Source organism: Galeopterus variegatus, unplaced genomic scaffold (assembly GCF_000696425.1).
Source record: "Galeopterus variegatus unplaced genomic scaffold, G_variegatus-3.0.2 Scaffold3960, whole genome shotgun sequence".
In the NCBI taxonomy this organism is placed as follows: domain Eukaryota; kingdom Metazoa; phylum Chordata; class Mammalia; order Dermoptera; family Cynocephalidae; genus Galeopterus; species Galeopterus variegatus.
Genome location: NW_007730071.1, coordinates 135,562 through 143,400, shown reverse-complemented (window position 1 = coordinate 143,400; position 7,839 = coordinate 135,562). Strand labels below are relative to the sequence as shown.

General features: G+C 32.5%; 1 long non-coding RNA gene across 1 annotated transcript in view; it reads left to right on the top strand.

The window, feature by feature from the left end:
• Positions 1-806: 806 nt before the first annotated feature.
• The window catches only part of LOC103601952, an 18,909-nt gene continuing 11,876 nt past the window's right edge, over positions 807-7,839 (top strand). The window contains exon 1 of the long non-coding RNA XR_551489.1: positions 807-844. This is a non-coding gene — a long non-coding RNA (uncharacterized LOC103601952). The remainder of the gene's footprint in view (positions 845-7,839) is intronic.

The following is a 7,839-nucleotide window of genomic DNA, read 5'->3' as shown; positions in this document are numbered from 1 at the left end:
TTGATATGATGCAATGTGGAGAAGACAATAATACTTCTCTTGCATTGCTGACAGAAATGATTAACTTTGGTGTAATTGTGATGAACCCTCGGACAAACATATATGGAAACATGCTTATAAAATAATTGGCCTGTGTCTTCAAAATGTCGAGGTCATAAAACACCAAGGAAATCTTAAGAACTTGTTCAGGATAAAGGAGAATAAAAAGACATTGAAAGCAATGCATGATCCCTGATTAGATCTTAAGCCAAGAACAAAATAGCTGTAAATGCATGAGTAGCACAATTAGAAAAATTTCAAATGGGCTGTGTATTACGTAGTAACACTGTAATATTAAAGTTCTTAATTTAGATAATTGTACTATGGTTCAGAATGAAAATTTTCTTTGTTTTAGGTAATACAGAAGTAAATATTTAGGGGCCGGCCCGGTGGCGCACTGGATAAGTGCGCCGCTTGGGAAGCGCGGCGGCGCTCCCGCCCGAGGGTTCGGATCCCACATACAGACCAGTTCCCGCTCACTGGCTGAGCGAGGCGCGGGGGCAACGCCGAGGGTTGCAATCCCGTTGCCGGTCCCCGGTCCGGTACGGGGGCAACACTGAGGGTTGCGATCCGTTGCCGGACACGGAAAAAGACAAAAGACAGAAAAAAAAAAAAAAAAGAAGTAAATATTTAGCAGTAAAAGAACATGCTTTGATGCCTGCAATTTACTCTCAATTTATGTAACTCTGATGACACAGGTGTGCGAATGTGTGTGTGCACATGGAAAAAGAGAGAGAGAAAAAACAAGCAAAATAGAACATGAAAGAGAGAGAACAAAGAAAAGGAATGAGAGAGTGAGCAAATGGTAAGTCAAATGGGACAAAAAGTTAAATAATTAATCTGAGTAAATGTTATGTGGGAAATCTTTGTATTATTCTTATAATTATTTTGTAAGTTTGAAATTATTTTAAATTAAAATGATCCCTCACCAAAAAAAATATGTCAGTGACAACTTGGAATTTTCAAGTCTTTCAGGCTAAACACATTGCAAGCTTGATAGATTAGATTCCTGCATATATATATCTTAATTATTATAGGAGGATAAATAACATTTTTCCTTACATCTAAAACATGATAATCATAAACTTATATGTTCTTAGAAATTTTGTTTTACTGTGTAATCTAATCACTTTGAAACCAACAATAAAGTTTATAACTAAGATGTAAAAAGGGATGTGGTTGCTTTTAAAAATATTTTACATAAATTCTTAAATTATTTTTTAAAAAAACTTCTTTATATTACAAATGTAAGCATGTTACCAAAATATGATTTATACTCATTAATACACTGCAAGAGAGTAAAATTCTAGCTCACAAAACATGTCATTACAGTTTTACATTTTAAAAATGTTATTTCTCTAATAATTTAAGTGCAAGCAGTAGATTTTGTGCACTCAATTATCTAAATTGAAATATAATACTAAGATGGCAGTACTGTGTTGAAAATTTCTAATTAAATATTGCATCATTCAGAAGTAAAGGATTTTGTGAATTATGAATATAAATGTAGTGATATACTTCTAAATAAGACAACCATATTAATTGGTATTATCTTAATAAAGATGAGCATTGAAATTATTTACAATAAATACAAAAAACATCAGCAGAAACACTGACAAAATATAATGAGAAATGTATATTATTATATAAAATTCACATTACCTATATTGCATACTTAATGTTTTATATAATGATGATGAATTTACAAATTTATAAATAGTTATAATCACTCATGAATATTATACCAAAAACTTTTTAAACAAAATACTTTTCATAATTCATAACAATATAAATTTTTTTCTTATTTCTCAATAATAGGTTAAATCTGTTTATTTTGAAAATTTTCCTTGTTGATGCTAAGCCTACTCCACAGGAAGAAACACATAAGCTAAGTCTTAAAGAATGAGCAGGTGCTTGCAACTGCAATATAAATTTTTTTCTTATTTCTCAATAATAGGTTAAATCTGTTTATTTTGAAAATTTTCGTTGTTGATGCTAAACCTACTCCACAGGAAGAAACACATAAGCTAAGTCTTAAAGAATGAGCAGGTGCTTGCAACTGAAAAAAAAAAAGAAATGTCATGTCAGGGTTATTGTCCTGATGGACATCACATATTTAAAGTATGTCTCAAAGTACCACAATATCTAAAAGTGGAAAGAAGCAAGTCAGAAGTTTGGATTATGGCTAAAGACAAGGCTGAAGTGATGGGTGAGTGTTAGATTATGACTGGTCTTACACAATCAAAAAATGAGAAATTTAGGTTTTATCCTACAGGCAAGAAAAATATTAGTTTTTTTTTTTTAATTTGATATTTTTTGGAGAAAAATTTCCTTGGAAAGAAAACTCTGCAGTAGTATGAAAATGAAGGGAATGTATTAGCCAAAACAAAAAAAGGAACTTAATGGTAAGATCAATTAGGAGATTGTCTTGATAGCTTAAGAAAGTGATGTCAAAGGCCATAAACTACATGACAATAATACAAAATTAGAATTTTTGGCTTTTGGTAATGTATTGGATATTGTGTACATAATACTGGTTTCTGGCTTTGGAGACCAGGTAAATATCAGAGGCAACAACATGTCTTAAATATGTAGTTTGGTATGATAACACCAAGGTCAAGGGTTCAGATACCTGTAATGGCCAGCTGCCAAAATAAAAAATATATATACGTATTTAAATGCGTAGTTTGTAGTGTGTCAGAGTTATACTGGTCAGGGAGTAGAATAGTATAACCCATCTTCAAAACTCCTCTAGCAGAAGCCAAGGCATGAAAATTGCATTAGTTTAATGAATTATGTAGTCCATATGGACAAAGCCAAAGAAACAAAATCTTTGTTTCTGACCTAATTTCTGGAGCTCTGTACATGTGATGCTGCACAAAATGCTATTCAGCCAGTGGGGCAACTACATGCAGAGCTATATAGCAAGCTGTCTCCAGAATCTGAGGACAAAATTACTCTCTGAAAATATTACGAGTCAACTGCTCTTGAGCAGAGCATACCTCAAATGGAATTTATGCACATAACTCATGTACAGGAAAGTATTTTTGTACTGTTTCTAGAAAATTAACATTCAAATTTTGCAGTGTAATTTTATTTGTGTGATACAATTTGACCAAAACCCCCCCCAAAACCCTACATTTTATATTCCAATTATTTTTAACATATAGCAGATAGCCAAAAATTTTTCTATGCTCCATTTCCCCATCTTAACCATGTATCTTACTAGAATAGCCAATAAAAGAAATTAAAGGAAAATAAATTTGGACTAAACTTATAAACACATCAACAATTTGATATTAAATTGACAACCACTATTCCATTATTTCCATAAATTAAGTCACTTGTACCACTTCTACAAAATGCAAACATTGCAATGTTCAATACAAGCTTCCTTGTGGATCATTTTCTTTAGGAAAATCCATAATGTGAAGTCTGTGCCCAGCCCTATTTGCTGAAGGGTTTCTCCTATGTTTTCTTTAATAAGTTTTATTGTTTCGGGGTGTATATTTAAATCCTTGATCCATTTTGAGTTGATTTTAGTACATGGTGAGAGGTATGGGTCTAGTTTCAATCTCCTGCAAATGGATATCCAGTTATCCCATGAGTTCTGTGTGCATGTGTGTCTGTGTTCATGTGTGTGTTTAATTTGGCTTCTAAAAGTTCATCATGAGATCATGGATCAGATAGCAAGTAGAAGATTCCCTAGAAATTCTCTCTTACTGATCTAAATATTATTTCATATGTCATCATTCTATTTATCCTTTAATAATCCATGAGTAATCATAAGTTAGTTTCTAAGAGTAGAACAAAAGTAAATACTATGAAAATTTTTGCATGTTTCCATTGAGAAGCAGGTATATGTTCCATGTATTGGTAAATCAAATACAGGAAATGAAAAAAAAAATTTTTCATTATCTATGTTTATGAAATGAATTTAGCTTGTCTTTTGCTATAAGATAAGCACTTTTCTGGAGGCTACTATTATAAATGACCTTGTAAATCTGTGAAATCAAAATCAAAACTCTTAGTAGGCTATTCAGTGCTCTAAAATATAGTCATTAATGAAGAAATTTTATTTTATTTCCTTTGCACAAACTTTCCCTTTGACTAAAAATAGTAAATTCATGTTATAAAAGATGAGTAAGTTCTAGATATCTGCTATACAACATCATGCCTATAGTTAACAATACTATGTTGCACACTTAAAAATTTAAGAGAGTGGATTTCATGTTAAATGTTCTTACCTGAATAATAAATATATATTATTATATATGTAATATATATATATATTTCCATGTGCATTAAAGCAAAATTTAAAAACCTTTTCATATTGATTATATAAATAATAAAACTTAGTAAAAAATTTAAAAAGATAATATCCAAATTATAGAAATAAAAAATAAAGATTTATAAGGTTTATAACTATCATATGTGTAAAACAAATGGTTTGTAACAACTAGGGAATACCAGAAACTTGAGAGGATAAAATCTCAAAGATAAAGTTAATATTTTATGATTTCATCAGAAGGCACACTATGGGGGCAATAACAGGAATTAAAAAACAGATTTATGACTATATTGCTTAGATTTATAATGGTTTATATTCCATTTAATTTCACAGTTGAAAACTAGTTTTAGGTGCTGGGCAGTCAGGTCAGCTGATTAGAGCATGTTGCTGATAGCACCGAGGTCCAGATCCATGTTTCGATCCCTGTACCAACTAGCTGCCAAAGAAAGAAAAAGAAATGAAAGCTGATTTAGTAATTATTCTAAAGCAATGACAGTTTTGGAATCTGTCCAGGTTAAAGCACTTTCTCTTTTTAAAAATATTTTAATTTTAATTCATTTTTCTGAATGTTATCATTGGAAAACATGTTAACTCCATTGTTTTCATAAAAAAATAGGTAAAAATCACTACATGCAGAATTGCACCAAAACATCACAGAAATAAACATTCACACAATAAAAAAGTACTTGAAGTACTTTATGATTGGATTAAATCTAATTTAATTTAATACATATATTCAGCCCCTGCTCTTCACATGACAGTGTTATAATGCTAAGAATGAAAAATCACTACACTATCAAATTTAAAAGAAAAAAAGCATATTTAAAGTCAAAACAAATGGCCTTTTTTAGGAAACTGAACAATATAGTGATAAAGCTCTAAACAGTCTATTAGTTATTTGGTGATTTGGCAACTATCTACATTTTTGTTTCAACTGATGAAGAACTGCAAAAAAAAAAAAAAAAGTAGTAAAAATAACCCTCCTAACTTCTGCCTTGGTAATGATTAAGGAGAAATTATGGAAGCATTTTTCAAGATTTTTGCATTATGAGTCTCCCTGCAGATTTTCTTAGCGGATTCTTTTCCTCTGCCAAGTTCATGCTTCTCACACAAGCAACAACTGAGAAGAACAGTGGAGAAAATGTACTCCAGACAACATTGTAGACAAATCTCTTAGGAGGAATTATATATTGGATTTTTTTTCTCCAATTCTACCCAAATTCTCCCTCTTCACCCATCCCTCTATGCCTGCCACACATCCAAATAACACACACACACACACACACACGCACACGCACGCACGCACACGCACGTGCGCACACACACACACACACACACACACACACACACACACACGCTCATAGCAACCAGACCACACATCCAAATAACACACACACACACACACACACGCACACGCACGCACGCACACGCACGCGCGCACACACACACACACACACACACACGCTCATAGCAACCAGGTTCTTCTTGTCAGAGGGTTCAGATGAGAAAAAGGAAGTATCTGTTCCTTTAAAACTAAAATTTAGTTTAAATGAGTTTAAAATCATCACCCTTGTTCATTTATTTATGCCATTAAATGCCAGTGGCTTTCTTTAAATCTTTATTGGGGTGGGCCATAGAATCCAATCTTGGTATCTAGATTATTACAATAAATAAGCCAGTGGCTTTCTTTAAATCTTTATTGGGGTGGGCCATAGAATCCAATCTTGGTATCTAGATTATTACAATAAATTAATTAATCTAATAAAACCCTAGAAATAATCAAGAAGCCCACACATATCATATGTGGTATATGTTTACCATATGTGGTAATTGTTTCAAGATCAATTAATTTAATAAAATTCACATAATTCCCATTTAAAATTATATTGTAAATAAATATCTCATCCTCATTTTTTAAAGACTCAATTCACTTCCATTCAGTGTTTTTTAAAAGTAAATATGGTACACTATTCAAAATATATTTATATATCAACCAGTTTTATTTATTTTACACATACAATGATAGAAAACACCTCAAGTTATTTGTGTTCACATTTTAAATGTATTTTGCATTTTAAATGTTTTAATGTGTTACACCTACAGCTATGTCTAACTGAAATATCTTTCCCTTTATACTTTAAAGTTTGAGAGCTGTTTGCTTTTGGAACATAATAAAGAAATAGAAACATCTCTTCTTTCCCTTGACTTTTATTGTCTCTCTGGCTTTGGGTTGTATTTCAGACAATAAATAATGCATACAGTTGAATGCTTTTTAGTAAATTAACAGAGTTAACAACCATCAATTCAACCTAATTTTTGAACATTTTCATCACTACAAAATGATCCCACATGCCCATTTGCAGTCGATCACCTTTCCTGCTCTGTCCCATCCAGCTCTCCCACCCCTGACACAGAAACGAGTTTTCTTTCAATCTCTGCATATACAGAACCATATGACATATAGTTCTTTGAATCTGGTTTATCCAGTTAACATTTTTGTGGATCATCCATGTTGTAGCATGTATTAGTAGTTTATTCTATTTTATTGCTAGATAGCAATCCATTGAATGAATGAACCACATTTTTTTTTCTATTCACTGGCTGATGGACATTTTGATCATTTTCACTTTTTGGTTATAGTGAATAATACTGCTGTGAACATTCAGGTACAAGTCTTTGTATAGCTAAATGTTTTCATTATATTTGGGTAGATACCCAGGCATAGAATTTCTGGGTTGTAAGGTAAACTTATATTTCCCATTTTAAAAAAATTTGAAAACTGCTAAGTTTATTTCCATAGTGGCTTTAACATTCCACATTCTGGTCAGCGATGTACAAGAGTTCCAATTTCCCCACTTTCTCACTAACATTTATCATTTTCCTTTTTAAAAAATTATTATAGCCATCTTAGTGCTAATGAGTGGTACCTCATTGTGGTTTTAACTGGCATTTTCTTTATTTTTTATTATTATTAATTCCACATTCTGGTCAGCGATGTACAAGAGTTCCAATTTCCCCACTTTCTCACTAACATTTGTCATTTTCCTTTTTAAAAAATTATTATAGCCATCTTAGTGCTAATGAGTGGTACCTCATTGTGGTTTTAACTGGCATTTTCTTTTTATTTTATTATTATTATTTTTTTTGTCTTTTTCTGTGTCCGGCAACGGATCGCAACCCTCAGTGTCGCCCCCGTACCGGACCGGGACCGGCAACGGGATCGCAGCCCTCGGTGTTGCTCCCGTGCCTCGCTCAGCCAGTGAGCGGGAACCGGTCTGTATGTGGGATCCGAACCCTCGGGCGGGAGCGCCGCCGCGCTTCCCAAGTGGCGCACTATAGCAGTGCTCCACCGGGCCGACCCTTAACTGGCATTTTCTAATAAATAATAATGATGAATAACTTATAGTGCTTACTAGCCACTTGTGTATGTTATTTGCTGAAATGGTTATTTAAATCTTTTTCCCATTTATAAAATGAGTTGTAAAAAATTTTATAATTTTATCTCTTAC